At 47.2% G+C, this 18,111-nt stretch overlaps 1 protein-coding gene across 1 annotated transcript in view; it reads left to right on the forward strand.

Moving 5' to 3' along the window:
- Positions 1-18,111, forward strand: part of TMEM178B (transmembrane protein 178B) — a 318,756-nt gene that overhangs the window by 130,778 nt on the left and 169,867 nt on the right. The gene's annotated exons all lie outside the window — the stretch shown is intronic.

Raw genomic sequence — 18,111 nt, forward strand, 5'->3', positions numbered from 1 at the left:
TAAAAAGACACCCAGATGTAATGAACGGATTGCTTGCAGTCAGGAACTGGTGAAATGGGGCCTAACTTCGCGCCATTGTTTTGTTTGGGGTACAGTTTTAAAAAATTCAGTTTGAATGTCTTGTCTGTGAGGGGAGGGGCAGATGTGCTCTTATCTGCCGCCTTAAATTGGGCAGCCCCCTTTGGGGAGCTTTCTTGATTGTCTCCCAAAGGCATTTGAGTGTACTCCCTTTGAACTGATCAAACTCTCAGTGAGGGCTGGGGTGAAGCTGGGGTGGAAATGAGAATCTTTGTTTGCAGGAAAAGTGAGCACTGGAGCGTGGGCAAAACTTCTGGGTGGCTGGAAATGGGACAGACGAGGCAAAGGAACTGGGTGTGCAGGAGGGTCCCACGCGCAGGAATTGTTCATCGTATATGGTCCCACAGTGAACAGAAACTCAGGACGGAGAAGTCCAAGACCCAGCGAGTGACATTGCTGTGAGGGTACGTGATTGTCTTCACAGCAGCCAGACACTGAGGTCCGACTGTCCAAGCTGTGTCAGGGGCTGCAGGTTGTACCGTAGTTCCAGAAAGTGGAGTCCTGCACTGGAGTTCCAAAAGGGAACAGGTAGGGGCGAGAGGGAGGGTGTGCTAAGTCTATTGCAACCATCTTTAAAAAAAAAAACAAAAAAACAAAGAACTCTCTCTCTCTTTTTTTCTTTTTTTACAACCACTTTACTGAATTATGATTGACATGCAAAAAGCTGTATATATTTAATGTATACTACTTGCTGGGTTTGGAAATAAGTATACACCTGTGATACCATCACCACGATCTCTGCCATAAACACACCACCTCCAACAGTTTCCTCCCACTTTCTTATTTATTACTATTTTTTTGTGTGCTAAGAACACTTAGCATGAGATCTATCCTCATAGCAAGTTTTCAGTGTGAAGTACAATATCGTTAACTATAGGAACTGTGCTGTACAGTAGATCTCTAGGACTTACTCACTCGTATAACGGAAACTTTGTACCCTTTAATACCTCCCCTCGCCTCAGTCCCTGGAAGCCACCATTTCGCCATAGCAGCCACCTTTCACCCTTGCACAAATCAGTGTCTTGTACCATCAGACAGTAGGAGAAATTACAGTTTTGCACCACAAGTGTGATATAATCTGAGCTGTTGGACCTGGGAGACCCTTGCTAGGCTATCAGGTCCAGCCCTCCATTCCAAGAAAATAAGGTCTTGTTATCCATAGTCCAAAAGGCAGCTAAGAAGAGCCCTAGAGATTTAGAATGTTAGGACTGAAAGGGGCCGTAGATGTCATCCAGTTCTCTCTCCTAAATTACAGGCAAAGAAACTGTTTGCTGCAGGGGTAGAGGGGTGGAAGTCTGGCGGGGGGGTGTGGGGGGTTCACCCAAGGAGAGAAGATGGCAGTGCCAAAACTAGAACCAGTTTGCAAGCCAAGGCTGTTTGTGGCACCCTTGGACCCCTGGGCTATCGTTGAAAAAGTGGCCTCACCTGATGAATCCATTTGATTTGCATTGTTTTTTCTTTTTCTGTTAGGGCTCAGCAACTGTCCACTTGTTCAGATTCTGATTTTGTGTGGTATCTATAGAAAGATCAGGTGTGGTGCTCTCTTTCTCCCTCTGCTGGCTCTCAAGGCTGATTCCCTGAAGCTGACACAGATATTTGGGCAATGAAATGACTTCAGATAAAATGGAGGCATGTATGTGGGTTGCTTTCGAAACAAGGGAGAAAGCTACAGTTTTTTCTCAGAGTCCAATCCAATGGAATCTTGATACATATAGATATCTGTATCTTATATATACATATGTATGTATGTGTATGTATGTATGTATGTGTGTGTGTGTGTGTGTGTATATATATATATATTTATATATATATACACATACATACATATATTCCACCCCCCCCCGCCCCCCGTTACTCTTGGCTACATACAATGGCAAAGCAAAAATGGAAAACTTGAAAAAAAAGTTGACAGCTTTTCTGTGATTCAGCTGGCAATTTGCTACGGTATCCAGGGAGACAGCTTCTCACATACATTAGCATAATGTGAAATGGCAGCTAGAACCAGAATTTACTGTCTAAGCAACTCAGCCTGAACAGCCGTTGACGACAATGCAATTTAAAGGAAATCCAAATATTAGGCTTAAGTGACTGATACAGCCCTGAAACCTCTTCATTTTAAACATGTGGGGTCCGGTTTGTTGCCTGATTTTTACTCCTCATCCTGAGGGCAGATGGCTGGGATTCAAGGTTAACAAAGAAACCTTGTGGCCAGTTGAGATCCGACATAGCATTCAGCCCACTCAGCTCACTCCACGCCCAGTATCACCAAAATACATTCTCTGTCCCTCTTGAGTTTTTTTGAGATTTTCCATCTCCATTGGTATCCAAATGCTGACATTTCTTCTTCCTGTATTTTCCCTGTGAGCCTTGACATGAGAATGTATCTCTTTGCTCCCTGGTTATCTGGACACCAAACCATTGCAGATAGCAGCATAACCTTGAAAAGGAGCTTTGTTTCCTAGAAGGGGGGCCCAGTAGTCCTGGGGAAGACATCCGAGCAGGGGTGTGCTTCCCGAGGGCTCAAATCGTCCGGACACTATGCTTCTTGACCTCCGGCTTCCCTGAACATCCCGCTGGCTCCTCTTTTCCCTTCCTCTGTCTATGTGATTTCCACTCCTGGGTCGAGGACCAGGCTCAGTGGAATGGAGGCAGTACCATTTTCCAGGCAGATGAGACACGTGGACCCAGGTAGCAGTTTCCAAGGTACAGTTTTCCAGACGATACCCCTTCCAGTCTACCACCTACTGTGACTATTTATGCCAGACTTAGAACTCCCAAATCCCAGAGGCAGGCCCTCACGCTTGTGTGTGGAGGTCAGAGGGCAGAGACGGGACTGGGCGGTGGGGGGGGGGTCCATGTGTACACATTAACTCAGGGAGTGTGGCTCATGGAGACCCCGTGAGGACTTGCAAGTGGATGTAGAGTAACAATTTTCAGCTTTGAGGTTCGCCTTCTGTGGATAGGGAATGATCCAAGGGTGTGGTGGTTCGGTTTCCTAGTGCACACTGGTACCTGGCTGCCCATCTGCAGGGATTTTCCCAGTGGCCTCTGCAGTGTTAGAGGAGCAGCTCATAAGACCATTCTCACTTCTGACACCAGTTGCAAGTTTGGGGCCCCCAAGAATACTCTAATTCACTAGAAGTTCTTGCAGAATGTTCTGAAAACAGTTATATCTATGGTTTTGGTTTATTACAGTTGAAGAATACAAATTAAAATCAGCCGAGGGAAGAAGCACAAAGGGCCGAGTCCAGAAAAGTTCCCAATGTGGAGCTTCCAGTTGTCCTCTGGCCACGGAGTCCTGGGCAGCCACGGGTAACTCGGTGCAGGGAGCACTGCCAACCAGAGAGGCCCACAGAGCCTTGGTGTCCATAGTTTTTATGGGGGCTCCATCACGTGGACATGGTTGGCTGATCACATGGTTGATCTTAGTCCCCAGCCCCTCCTGGGGTTGAACTGCCCTCACACGACCCAAAGCCCCAACTCTAAGTCACATTATTCTACTATCCTGTATGACCGAAGGCCCCAGGCAAACAAAGACACTCCTATGAGGGATCATGTTCCAAGGGCTTAGAGAATTCCCTCCCAGAAGCCCAGAGGAAAGCCTGACCTCTCTTTGGTCAGGGTTAATTCTGTACTACAGCCTCTCTTGACCTGCTGAGCCAGCTGCAGTAATCTGCTCAGGAAGGCTGGGTGTCTGGAGCTGTTGGAGGCAGTTGGCCGTAGTAAAGATGGAGGTGAAAGAACCAGAAACGAGCGAATGAGATGAGGAAAAAACTGTAGCCGAAAGGGGAGAGGGGCTGCTCTGAAGAAGTGACCTGCACTATTTATGTATGAACAGAGTGGGAGACATGACACCCAATTGATTTGTGAAACACTATTTTAGGTTGTGATTTATTCTTTCATTTTGTCCGTCACGTGGGTGTTAAACCAAAGCTAAGTATATCTTCACCTTCAGCGTTGAGAGCTAGTTTTTCCAAAAAGGCAAGATGAATTGGGGTGCACGGTTGGAAATATTAATAATTTGCTCTGGAGCCGATGGAGGTGTCGCTTTCTCTCTGTGTCCATACAGGCAGTAGAGGTGTCCAGGGGCATAGGATGAAATGGGCTATGTTCCGTGAGCATGTCAGTAGTAAAGACTATTATACATAATCATGGCTACCATGTACGGAGTGCTTCTAAGTGCCCAACACTGTCATTTGCCACATTGTCACACTTAATTCTTTGAATATCACGATGGCGTAGGTATTATTCCCTGAGGTGTATAAATATGAAAATTGAAGCTTAGAGTGGTACTTTAAGCTAGGTAGTTACCTTGAAGGCTCACAGGTGACAAATCCAGTACAGACTTTAGTGTCTGTACTTCACCGGCTGGAAGTCCCCATGATACATGGTTAACATGGCCCACTGGGTGGAGATGAACCTCTGGTTTAATGGTTCAGTATTTAATGTGTTTATTTCAAAAGACTATATGTCTGCAAAGACTGAGGCTGGATCCACCAGGAGCTTCAGGTTTCAACACGAACGACTTTCAAAGGGCCAAGACGATGGGGTGAGGGGCGCTGCTTAACCTCATGCGACTCGTTAGCTCCTACGTGGGGTTGCATGTTCAGGCCTGTTCGTCTAAGCAAGGAAGGAGATGGTTTCTATTTACTCCTGGCAGAAGGATCTTGCTGGGGATGGGATTTACAGATTGAGAATATAAAATGGCAGCCGGACGAGATAGTGTTGGAATTCTCCAAATGCGTGTTCCCTGAGGGCGGGAAAGGCATCTCATTTATTGTTCTATCTCCCTCGTCAAGCATAGACCTGGCTCCCTGAGGACTGGTAATGAATGTTTGTCGCATAAATGAATGGGTAGATGTGCGAGGTAGTTAGGTGGGGCACATACATCTCTTCTGGGATTAGGTTAGATGAAGAATGAAGAAGCAAGATCAGCTTTTTTGCCACTTCATATGTTTTCTAAAGGCTCCCAAGTACTTTTCAGAGTAATTCTTGTCATTGTTGTGGCCCTTTGTAGTTTGAACGTCCTTTCATGTACATTAGTTCATTTGATCCTCCAACATCCCTGGAGTTAAGTTTTATTGTGTTCATTTTATATTAATGGATGGGGGACCTGAGATTCACAGAAGGCCGCATAGCTCCTAAAAGATCTTGTAACCCTAAATTCAGTGCTCTTTCGAGGACCCCCAGCGATCGGCCAACTTCAAAGCCGCCCAACTTTGAAGTCCAGTCATAATGGCCACCATGTCTCCCTTCCTGCTGGTAGAGCTGAACAGATTTGGAAGCACATTGTTGTGAGAACAGGTCTGCGTTTCCCCGGCTAAAGATGCTTGGCTGATTGTACTGAGCTCACTTCCAATCACTGGCCCTGGGTGTGGTTGGTGCCTGGCTGGGGGGCTGGGGGCCCCCTGTGCTTGTCCTGTGGAGCCTGAGGCTCCCCTTCTAGAGTTCTTCCTGATCCATGACCCAACCCATCTTGGAGTGTGATCAGGACTTCTGACAGAAGACCTCACTTAACCAAAGAGGCTGTTTGGGGACTAAATGAGACAATGTCTCCTAAAGATTCAACCTTACATTTCTTAAGAAAACTAGTAACACTTGGAACCCCAAATGGTGCTATTGCCTTGAGCAGCTGCTTTCTGGTAAGACATATTTGGGGGTAAGATCATTGTATCCATGTCCCAGAATCCTTCTGAGATGGCCTGGAACCAGATCAGTAACTGCTCTTCTCACTGGCAGAGGGCGTGCCCGAGGGTGGACAGCTCGCCCCAGGGAGCCTGGGACAATGAGTAGAGAGGCCAGCCTAGTTTCTCGTGTGCACAAGTTCTGTTAATAACTCAGACTTCGAGCTGTAACTGCTTTCTCAGCAAATGCTGTACACCCAGAGCTATTAGTTCTTGAAAACCCTGTGTCGACAAAGTGTTCCTGGTGGGCTCAGCATTCCGTCCTCCCAGTGCCAGGAGGGGGACACTTCCTGCTGGCTTTCGGCTTAAGGAAGGCTGTGTGACCCTCCCAGTGGAAGAGGGGGGCTGCCTCTGGGCATTCTGGGAAATCGCGACACTTTCTGCCCTGCTCCTCCACGGGTCACTGCTGCTGTTAGTCTCAGGGGACCCAGGCCCAGCGATGAAGGTATAGGGCGAAGACACCAAAAGGTGGTTATTATTTATAGGACATTTTCCAGAAATCCTGCATTTTTGTTGATTGATGGTCAAGAAGTTGGTAATTACATGGGAAAATGTGTCTGTAAACTGAGCTAGGAAAGGAGACCCAGACCCAAGTTATGGGCCATTTCAGTGCTCTTGCTTCTGCTGGAGTTTTCTGCACGTGTGACCAGCCTGGACACTTGTCTTTGTCTAAAGCTGTCCATGAGCCTCTGGGTTTGGCCTCGCATTTCCCTGAAACCAGGCGATGCTCGCAGGGCCTTTGTCCTTGGACAGGATAGCAGCAGGAGGACACTCGGTGTGTCCCCTGCCCTCACAAGCAGAGGGGTACCTGAGGGTGGTCACCTCGCCCCAGGGACCTTGGAACGCTGAGTAGAGACACCAGCCTCGTTTCTGGGAATTGTTACCGATTCTGTTAATAACTCAGGCTTCTAGTTGTAGCTGCATTCTCAGCAAATGCTGTTCACCTGGGGCTACCTGAGGAGGTGAGTAGAGGGGAGCAGGGATGTGACAGCAGAAAGACTCCCCCACAACGGCTGACTAAGAGCTAGAAGAATGGGCAAGGTAGCGAGGAGGGGAACGTCTGTCACCTTTCTTGGCCCTTTCCCTGATTTCTGGACCTTCTATTTACGTCAGATTTCTATTCATAGAAGCTTTCTCTGTCTCTTCAACAAGGAATTCAATCGTTTGTTCAGTTCCTTCACACTAAGGTAGTAGGGGCCGGGCAAGTTATTCCTACCTAGAGGACAGTTCTTCCTTTTTAACTAAAAGGAAGCCAAACCATGGGTGAGCCAGTGGAGGGTTGGAGAGCTCAGTGAGGGAGACATTTCGGGGTCCCCTCATGGTCCCACCACATCATCAGTGCCCTGGGTCTGCTCTTCCTGCACATTAGGCTGGCCGTGGCTTCAGGCCAGCACCCTGTAGGCCAGGCCGGGCCGGGATGTGGGCATCCCCGGTTAATGTGCTGACGTCAGGCTTCAGGCTGAAAACCAAGTCACGCCCGCAGACTCCGAGTGCTCGCAGCGCCCGGAAACAGGCCTTCTGTGTCTTAGCTCTGCGGGCGCCAGCCTGCAGAGCCACGGTCTTCTCTGGCCTTGCCAGCCTTCTTGCTCCGGCATTTAGGATAGCCTTATAGATAATTCATGCTGGAGAATTGTCTGGATCAGGCTTTTCTTAAAGAGCCTCTGAAGGCGTTACTGGCCTAGCTCTCTACTTTTCATCCTGTAGCTGGGGGTACAGGGGAGGCTGGGCTACTAACCATTTCACTGTCAGAACCGACGCGATGCCCGCGCTTAGCAGCTGCTCAATAAATATTCTTCGAGTCCGCCCCGAAGGTCAATGTGGGAGCTGATAAGGGAACACAAGGCTTCTTTCATCCAACTGTGGCACTGTGTCCCATGCCACCCTGTTTATAGAGAGCCACAGAGTTATGTCGATGCCCATATTCCTCACTGGTCAGGAATGACAAACACAATGACCGCGCAGATATTCATGATAGGACGGATTCCCCCAGGCGCTGAGGTGTTTATGTCTTTTGATCAGAGAGCTGGGGCGCTCGAAGTGCTATAAGAATCGTGTGGCTTTAGAATCTAGTAGCAGAAGTAAAGACGTCCGGGGAAGCACGTGGTTCAACTTCTGAGTCCTATATGGTCCGCCCGTGGCTCTGGGTTCTAGCTTAGACGTGCAGGTGGCATTCCACAGCTCTGGGGAACATCTTTTCGAAGCCGAGACACTCAGGTGGGTGGTCGGCAGCTCCAGGTAGCACCTGGTTCCAGCTCAGGTGCTTGGGTGGGCGGCCTACAGCGCTGGGAAGAGGAGACCCCAGGACAATGAGAACTGACATTCAGGAATGTTCTTTGAGTAGATTCTCTTTTGATCCTAAAATTTCATGTAGTTGAGCAACATATATTCAACCAACTTTTAACGTAATGCCTGTTTGTCAGACGTGTTTACCAAGAGTCGTTTCCCTACTTCCAATGATGTTTTTGTGGCTTTTACCATTCTTCCTCAAATGACCATTTCTAATTAAAACATGGGCTTTCTCAAAAAGAAATAAAATAAAAAGCACTGTATGACTCTAAGTTGAAGCTCAATCTAAATGATGCAAAGAAAGATAAAGTCTGTTAACAAGCGTCTTAACAATCAAAGCCATCGCTGTTGCCGGCCTTTGCTGCTCCGTCGGTGTGATCTTGTGCTTAGTACCCTGTCTTCTGTCTCTAGTATCAGAACAAGACACCACCACTCTGGCCCTTCAGTCTCTCCTGTGCCTTCTCGTACTTCCTGGTTCTATTTCCGTATGTTTCTGCTGGACCATCTTCACTGCGGACCTTGGTAGCGGCCGACGAGCAGCCGTTTTGGAGGCTTTCTTGTTGCCCACGGCTTGCTCTAAGCCACATCAGACACAGGCTCTACCAGTCTCCCCTGGTACCTCCAAGGGGCCGTTGATTGTGTCCTCCGTTGGCCTGTTACCCCAGTAACAGAGGACTCCGACCCCTGCCATAGTTCCTGGATGAGCAAATCCTACCTGCTCTGCGGTGACCAGGTTGCAGTAAGTGTTGTCCCGACATCACTGCGTCTTCCGAGAAGCTGGGGTTGGGGAGGAGGTAGGCTTCTAAAGCTCTCTCTGTGCTCCCAGCCTTCTTGCCATTACTCTCAGTTGTCTCAGTAACTGGTTTTCGGAGTGGGGCATGAGACCGTGGGGATCGTCAGGTACCATCCTCAAGTATTTCCCTGGATTGGTTTCTTTCTGATATTCCTTTAACGAGATTTTTTTTGTTTGTTTTTGAGAGCGTAAGTGGTTTAAGAGCTGGGCAAGGGTGAGTTGATTCCATTTATAATGGTCATCCCCTGGTGGGAGAGTCCGGCGTGATGACCGTGGCCCTTTCTTCATATGTCACTCCTTATGAAAAGTTCATTTTCAAAACGGGCACCTTGGAGCTCCAGGACCCACTTCCTCTCTCTGGCCATTAGTTGCTGTTGAAAAACAAGGTCTCTCCATTGTTGATCTTGGCTCCAGCATAGAACTCAACCCAAGGGTTGGGCAGATACAACAATAGTTAACAGGTACTGAGGGTCTATCCTCTGTTCGGAATGTTCGTTTGCATTATCTCCTCGACTCTTCCCAACAGTCCTGTGAGCTAGGTTCCTCTAAATACACACCTTTTCCAGTGAGACAGTGGAGGCTCAGAGAAGTTAAGCAACTTGCCAAAGGTCACACAGCTTGTAAGTGTCAGGATTTAAGCTTGCTTCCCCACCATGCAGGACTGTCCTCTTCTGCCTCACCCCGATGGCCCTGCACACACTGTCCCCTTGCTCAGGCCCCCTTCCCTTTGTGCTTCAGTGCCCAGCTGAAATCCCAGCCCCTCTGTGGGCACGCCAGGCAGAAATGAGCTCTTCTATGAACTCCTGCAGCTCACGTAGCTTAAACTACTCATCATTCACCACCTTGTATTACAGTTCATGCTCATGTCTTTTCTCCCCCCTCCAGTTGGGTGGCACATTTTCAGAAGGCAATTCCTAGTGCATTTCACATCTCCTGCAGTGATTAGCATACATTTCCCCCAGATAGTACATGTTCAACAAATCCTGGTCATTGGTTACGTTCCTTCAAATTTGGGCCATTAACTATGAAGGTAGGAATGCATTCCACTGAATTAAAAGCAATTTGAAGATTTTTACTAACATAATTCACTTTTTTCAATCCCTCCTTATTTGGTAGGTAATTTAGTTCTAAAACAAAGAAGGGATAATACGTAGCTATTTCCATAAAATGATTTATTGGAAACAAGAGAAGTGGTTTAAAGCTGCTAAAGTCGAATCTATAAATAACATTCAGTCTCAACTATGCTGTCTCACTGGAAAAAAACAAAATTTCCATTTTGAAACCTAGTTTCGGGTCATTCCACCAGATGTCCCCAGGGCCCCCATATAGGGGATTTTGTCACTAGGCACAATATCTTTTCTGTCCAAAAAAGTCCGAGATTCCGAGCGCTCCCTTTCACCCCCCTGCCGGGTCCCCTAGCCATCTCCCCCTGAGCAGCGCACACACAAGGCTTGCAGACGTGATAACAGCTTGTATGTAAAACAACGACAACACTACAGAAATGACCTTTTCAAACCCTCAGGGTCCCTGGCATGTAGGGAGTGAGAAATTGAGACATTTTTGTAGAGATATTAAGGCACCAATAAGCTAAGAGACTGAGCTAAGACATAATTAAGAAACCAAACCAAAACACAGCACTCTACGAATAACAGAACAGTGATTATGCGCCATTTAAACCAATACTATGTCAGCAACTTGACTATTAATTATTACTGGAGAGAGGCTTTCATTTCCTCCTGTGCTCTAATTATAAGCATGGAAGCAGGTCTGCCAAAAGTTTCTTGTGTCTGGTACGGTCCCTGGAACTGTGTACGGTCCCCAGAAAGTTCCTGTCCAAGGATAATGCTTCTCCCAAGAGAAGACATTTGAAGCAGTATCTGAATAAGTGAAGACGCATGTGGCTGAAGTTTTTACTAATACATGCAATGGGGCGTCCGCATTACTTTGTAGTAACAGCTTGTTGAATAGTTTGCCATGAAACTCCACTCGTCTCCAGGAGCTTCAGGGGAAAGAGCACTGATATCCAGGTTCTACAATACAATAGTTGGAGACACTCAGTCCTTTAAACCCTGTGATGGCCGGATGGGAGGACCCTTTTGACCTTCCAGAGGAGACCCTCATCAGTGGGTTTCATTGAAGAATTGCTAGTTTTTGAAAGCACGAGAAGGGAGTGATAACCCTCTGTGCATAGCTTAATTTTTCTTGTCCATAATGGGAGTAGCTCAATCAAGGTCCCTTCTAGCTATAACACTATGTTTCCTTTAATTCCATTATAATATTCATGGAAAAACTGCAAAATATACAGAGAACAGAGAAAGCACTTCTCAGGCACATATTTATTTGTTGGACGGAATTCATTGTCACTCAATTCGTGATGGACAGAATGTGTCTCAAGGCCTTTGGCTGGTGTGTGTGGGTGGAAGCAGCACTGCTGCAGAGAACCATTCTTTGTGAAGTTCCCGAGGCATTTCTCTGTACGATAGATGTATTTATGGCGAGTCATGAGTTAACCAAATATGGGCACATTGAGTCATGTCTTAAATAGATTAAAAGGCTCTTTTATGGAAAATAAATTCCGTGACAAATCCTTCTGTAGAGAGATTCCATTTTAAAGTAAATGATGATTCTTCCTCTGTTTTGGTTAATCTGAATGTTCAAAGGTTTGTTCCAGACATTTTTGCTGCATGATTGTCTATACTAGAAATGCTAAGGGAACATGGAGGAAATGCAGAGGCTCAGAGCCTTGTGGATGCAGTGAGTTTTGAGAAGGCAGTAAAACTCACTGCATCCACAAGCCGCTGAGCCTCTGCGACTTGGCGGGGGGTGTCTTTTATAGAGAGCAGAGTATGTCTGGATGGAAGTAGAGTTCGGGTGCCTCCAGCAGGTTCTACGGAGACAAGCACGAGTCAGAGCAGGAAACAGGTGGGAAAGAAGGGGCCGCTTAGCAGGAGCCTCAGGTTCAAGCCCTTGGGGACTAAATGTGATTCATCAAGAGTTGAGAGTTTTTAGGGGGATATTAGGACGCAAGTGGAGCTTAACGAACCAATACGTATTTATTGTATGTCTGCCGAGTGTCCCATTTACCCTGGAACACTTACACTTCTTGCTTATAGAAAAGCTTATAAGATACCATCTCAAGAACCCTAACATCTAATTGGAAAGATAAGAAGAAGAGTCCGATAAATGCAGAAGGCAGTGACTTTGCAGCTTGATGATAAGAAACGCAAGAGAGCTAAATGTAGAAGAACCTGTTCTTGGACTCAAAATACAACTGAGAACTTCAGAATTGGGAATATCTAAGAATTTTTGTCAACTCCAGTCTCATAGGCGTCAGCAGGACGCGTGGCTGCCAGGAAGCAAATACACCTTCAGACTCGATGAATAAAAGCTTCGTGCCCAGAACCCGAGGGCTGAGGGGCCTTGGCCGTCTACACAGCTAAGTTCGTCTGATGTGTGACCCAGTTCTGGGCATGACATTTGAAGAGGCACGTTGAAATAGTGCAGTGCCTCTTGAGGGACATGGCCAGGAAAGGGAAGAGTCTAGAAATCGTGTCAAATGAAGAAAAGTGCATTCTTGCACTCTTCACCACGCAGCAGCTGCCATGGAACCGGCGCTGTGGAATGTGTTACGGGCTCCAACAGAAGCTTGCCATCTTTGAAAAACGAAACGAAGTCTAGTTAGTCCGGAGACGAGGGGACTTAAGGGTGAAAATGTAAAACAGCTATGTAGAAGGAAATTTCCAAAGGGCTAGGATAAAGGCCAAAGAGTGGACACTGGACGGAGGCAGATGTGGGCTCCAAATAAGGAAAATCTTTCCCACAATTACAGCAGAGTGAGTGCATTTAACTTTGGCCTTTCTGTACTGAGAATTAAGTGAAATTAAATGATACCAGAGCATGTGTAAGAATTTTGTAACCTGTAAACATCCTACCAAGGTCCAATGCTGTTCATGTAAGGTCACATGCTCCTTGTGGAAGAGGCCTTGCCTTGGGTGGTTGGGCCAGAGAACGTCCAAGGTGAGTGACTCAGAAATGCTTTTCTACAGACTGAGGCTGGTTCCTAAGGCAATATCCCCCGTTTCAAAGCAAAACGGAAAAAATCAAATAGCAGGAATGAGAGGAAGAGAAGGCCATGGCCCCACATTGAACTTTTCACTTGTTTAGTCTAAGATGTCTTTCCGGTCGTTTTCATTTTGCTTTGTTCTGCGAACATCTTTTCTTTTATGATAGGATGCTGTGACTAGATTCTACTGCATTTTAAAAACATTGTTACTTAGCAAAACAATAAGTTAGCACGCTTTTTATGGGAGGATTTTACGGGCCTGTGACATTAAAATGATTGGGAAACCCTGGCCAGCTCTCTTTCTGACATGATGGCTGTCATTGATGTCACCGATCGTCAATAATTCTTAGTGCAAAATTACTGGTAGACACAGCCCATGCTGTGGAAATCCATTGAGGGGGGAGACGGCTACTTTCATCCTACTGTGTTTCCCTGAAAATAAGACCTAGCTGGACCATTAGCTCTAACACGTCTTTTGGAGCAAAAATTAATATAAGACCTGATATTGTATTGTATTATATTGTATTGTATTGTATTATATTATATCACACTATATTATATAAGACCCGGTTTTATATTATAGTAAAATAAGACTGGGTCTTATATTAATTTTTGCTCCAAAAGATGCATTAGAGCTGATTGTCTGGCTGTTTTCGGGGAAACACGGTAGGCCGCAGGGGCCGTTCCCTGAGAAGGACTATATCTAATTTAGGAGCTAGATGAGAGAGGATCCTCTGGATCTCTGAAGCCGGTGGGCAGACAGTGGACTGGCTGGAAAGGTATGCAGTGTGCTACTAAGACAGGCCCCACCTGCAAAGCCCGAGTCTGACGACAGTACCCCAACTTACTGCAAATAACTGGGGTGCCTCTGGGAAGCCGGCTATGAGCAGATAGCAGGGGCGCTCATTAGATGGCCTCTCTCCAGCCGGTGGAAGCTTCCCGTTGCAAACCGCCGTGCACCGGCACATTCTCACTGATTCGGTTCTGGGACCCTGGAGTTCCAAGCCCTCCAATGGACCCATTTTAACTTTAGTGATACACAGGGCTCTTTGGATGTCCAGGAGAGTGGCAGAAAGCCAAGCTGGGTGAATTTAGTGTCAGCTCACTTCCCCGTGGCACGGGGGGAGGGCGGGACCTGTGGGGTCATGCCCACTGATCTTCCCAGGCTCATCCTCTGGGAGGGGCTCCAAGTGTCCTGGTCTGAGGCAGATGCCCATCCTCCAACCTGTAACTCTGATGAAGGAGGTGGTGTCGGCCGTTGTTCAGATGTGTGCTGTGCTTTTGGGTGGGAGAGGAGGAGAAAGCAACTCCCAAATTGGAAGGCCAGTGCTATTTCCAGAACAAGGGAGGGAGCCTGGGTTGACCAACATGAAATATTCACAGGTGCAAGTTTGGGGGAGCTCCCTGGCTGGGCTGCATTCCTACCGTGAACTCCCAGCTGGCTTGGGATGGTGATTCAAGCGTGACTTTTTTTATTAATGCGTTGGGAGAAACAAGTACGGCTCTTGCTGACACAGCAGGTCAGAGGCGGGGCTGTGCGTCTGGGCACCTCTCACAAAACTCCATTTCCTGGGGCTGCTTTTTTTAGCGTGCAGTTGCTTTCCAGAAAACATGCACTGACGTTCTTCTCCTTGTTTCCCTAGTAGAGATACTGATTCCACGGTGGGGGTGGGGCCTGTGATTAGCCCCCCTGGGGCTCAGTGGCCTGCAGAGGGCCTGCTGACCATACGCGAAGGAAGCTTCTGTCACTCGGTGTTTTTCTGTGTCCCTGCCTGGTGTTCTGGTCTTCCCTTCAGCCTGTTAGTATTTTGAAAACGAATGGTTAAGTGTACCAAGCGAACTCTTTCAGGGAATCTAGCGACGGATTCTTGTGCAAAGGGAAGCACAGTCCTTTGGTGACGGAGCCCCGGTCATGACCTTCTCCAGCCTCCCCGTGGGAAGGATGTCGTGGTTTGTCATGATGCTGTGAAGGACTTTTGGGGGGGGGGGTCAAGGCACCCTGTTACAGCGGGAGCTTGTGATAACTCCAGCGATTAGTATTACTTCAAGTCTCAGTTTTAAAATAGCTTCAGGGCTGCACCTGGAATAAAAATGAATTAACGGAGAAAATCACTGCGTGGAATTTAAATAGCGCCTCAGGGATAAACTTGTTCTTCTGGTGCCATCGCTTAGACCCCCAAGATATTTTTCCTTCCTGAAAGCTTCTCAGAACGCCACTCACGTGAGCAGACAGCCGCCTTCCTTCTTCAGTGTTTAAATGATCGTTTTGAAGGAACACTTACCCATGTTCTCCAGTCATTTATCCGGTTGAGCAGCGAGTGGCTGACTCTGCCTGCAAGGGACCAGGGACCACAGTTGAGTAAGGCCTGGCAGCTGCCCTCAAGGAGCTTTCTACAGAATATGAAGGCCGACGCACCTGTGAGCCCCAGTAATGTGAGGGTTCCTGTGTGCTGTGTGCCACGGAAGGAGGAGCACAGAACCCTCCACTGAGGGAACGCCCGGAGCTGAACCTCCCACAAGGAGTCAGAGTTTGCTAGCGGTGGAGGTGGGCTGGGGTACTTCAGGCAGAAGGAACAGCATGTGTGCCAAGGGACGGGCATGGTACTGTGGAGAGGCAAGTGGAATGCATGGAGAAATGTAGGAGATGTGGCAGGAAGGCTGGCAGCACCAAATCAAGAGGGAACGTGTGTGCCGCAGGGAATTGTCTGGAGATGAGAAAAAATTGCATCGGAGAGTGATGTGATAGGATTTGCTTTTTTGAGTGACCATGTCACCAGTGGAGTAGAGATGGTACTGGAGGGTGTGTGAGGTTGACCCTGGAGACAAAGAACCCTATTTGGGAGCTATGGCAGTGGTCTAGACCAGGGCTGTCCAAACTTTTTTCCACGTTTGTCACCAAAGGCCATATGCGGTAAAATACACAAACAGGCGGGACACTCACTCGAGGTGAAGTACGTATTGCCTCACCTGGTTTATTTAAGTAAACTAAATATATTTTTGGAATTTGCTGCGGGCCAATTAAAAATGGATTGCAGATCGCAGTTGGCCCACGGGCCGCAGTTTGGACACCCCTGGTCTAGATAAACAATGAGAAAGGTTTAGACTAGGCCTGGCCACTGGGAGTGAAGCACTGATGGGAAGAAGGTGTGTTTAGAAGATACAACAGAGCAATAGGTAGACTACGATGGAGAGACCGAGGAGGACGCCAGGTGCCAAGGAAGGAGAGACTGGTTGGAAGGCCTGAAAAGTGTCCTTGGGTTTGGCAGTTGGGTTCCACAGCCACGGCCTTGAGGAGAGCAGTTTGGGAGAGAAGGAAAGGCGGTGGAGGGAGAGAAACAGACCATGGTGGGTTAGAGAGAGGATGGGGAAGGGAAAAATCAAAGAGAGTATTCACCTGTGAAGAATAAACCGTAGAATGAAGCCACCTGCCTGTAATCAGTGGGGCTTTTCTTTTTTATTGCCTTTGGCCATTATTTTCACTCCATTTTCCTGAGGGCGAAAGACAACTCTGAAGATGCAGTGCCTGATAAATCTGAAATAGGGGAGCACAATTCGTTAATTATCACTTTGTTTACAATTCACCTAGAGTCCAAAGGGTAGTATTCGACACCAATTTAAGTCTTATTGGATCCAAAGTATTGACGTAGCATGGCTCCCCAGAGAGGAATGCTAGTGAAATTCAAGCATACTTGGGAAAGTAAATTCAAAACCATACAGAACTGTAATCAAAGCGCAGCCTGTTAAATAACTGAACACTTGAAAATGCAGGAATGGCACGCAGATAATCTGCAAAGGTTCTCGTTGTTCTTTCTTCCTCCCCAACTGCATGGGAATGAGAAAGGAGGAAAGGCAATAATAATGAAGAACTCTACTAATAATAGGTCTAACTTACTAAGTGCTTAGACGGTGCCAAGCACTGTGCTAAGTATAGTTCATGAACTGTCTCATTTAAACTATCTCATTTAATGTTTCCAATAAATGATGAAGGGGGACTCTTGTCCCCGTGATCCCCATTTTGGCATTGAAGAACTCGGAGGCGAAGTGGTCCCACCGCCGGCTGAGGGGATGCCGTGATCCCCGGGCACAGGCAGACCCGACCAGGTGAGAAGAGCCAGGCTTAGGTTCAGCTCTTTCCCTAATGCTTACTTATCAGGAAAGGGTGGAGCGGTCGCTTCAAAATACTCCAGAATACTCTTTGACCATAAAGTTGAATCATTTTCTTCCACTTGTGGTCGCATTTGTCTCTGACCTCAGGAATCCAGCAACTGTGCCATAGCCCAAGCTCAGAGTGACCGGTGGGAATGGAGGTAATCATCCCAGCCCCTCCCAATTGGGAAATTTCGGAGCAGAATGTCCACTTTCTATGAGGTGCGGCAGAGGGAGATGGGAGTCCCAGCTATGTGACCCGTCTCTCCTTAAAGATTTCCCAGCCTGCCTTCTGCAGCCAGGGCAGATGGACTCTGAGCTGCTATTAATTTTGCATGTGTCTAGAAATCATTTTCTAAAAAAATCATTCGCCTTTTAACTTTTTATCTTTTACTTTTGATATGTCTTACTTCAAAGACAAATGTTTGAAGCATTTGTTGAAATTCCCATGTCCTTTCTGAGGTGGCCACAACATACATTCTTTGACATTCTTCTTCTCAGCACCCAGCTTTCTTACTAAGTGTCACCAGGGTGGAGGATTATGGGTGGTTGGTTAATGTATACTTCTTCACAAAAAGATTTTTTCTGAGACCAGAATGATCTTGGCATTGGAAAATTACTAGCGCTAGGTCCTACTTCTAAGTGTGGAAGGGCTTATCTGAAAAGCCCAAGCGTGATCCCAAGTGTTGAGGTAAGAGGGAGCTGACAGCAGGATATGTTTATGGAAAGATGGCAGTTCGTTGCTCTGTTGAGGACAGAATAATGACTCAGCAGCAGAAATGTTACATAGTAAGCAGTCCTCCCTTATCCCAGGAGAGACATGCCAAGACCCCCATCCACTGAATGGATGGCACTGAACACTAGTCAGCTTCTTCAACTCTGCCAGAAATGGGGCAGCAGTGTTTTCATCAGCCAACGCAGCCTATCCGGTGAATTTTGTATGTTTCAGTCCAGTCCTATCCCTGAATCTGTGTAATTGTCCCTTATGTGCAGTACACATGTCTTGGTGTCACTTCTTTCAGGGGAGTCCTTGCTGAAGAATTCATATAGGCTCGATGCTT

The sequence above is a fragment of the Rhinolophus hipposideros genome (assembly GCF_964194185.1).
Source record: "Rhinolophus hipposideros genome assembly, chromosome: 25".
Classification (NCBI taxonomy): Eukaryota; Metazoa; Chordata; class Mammalia; order Chiroptera; family Rhinolophidae; genus Rhinolophus; species Rhinolophus hipposideros.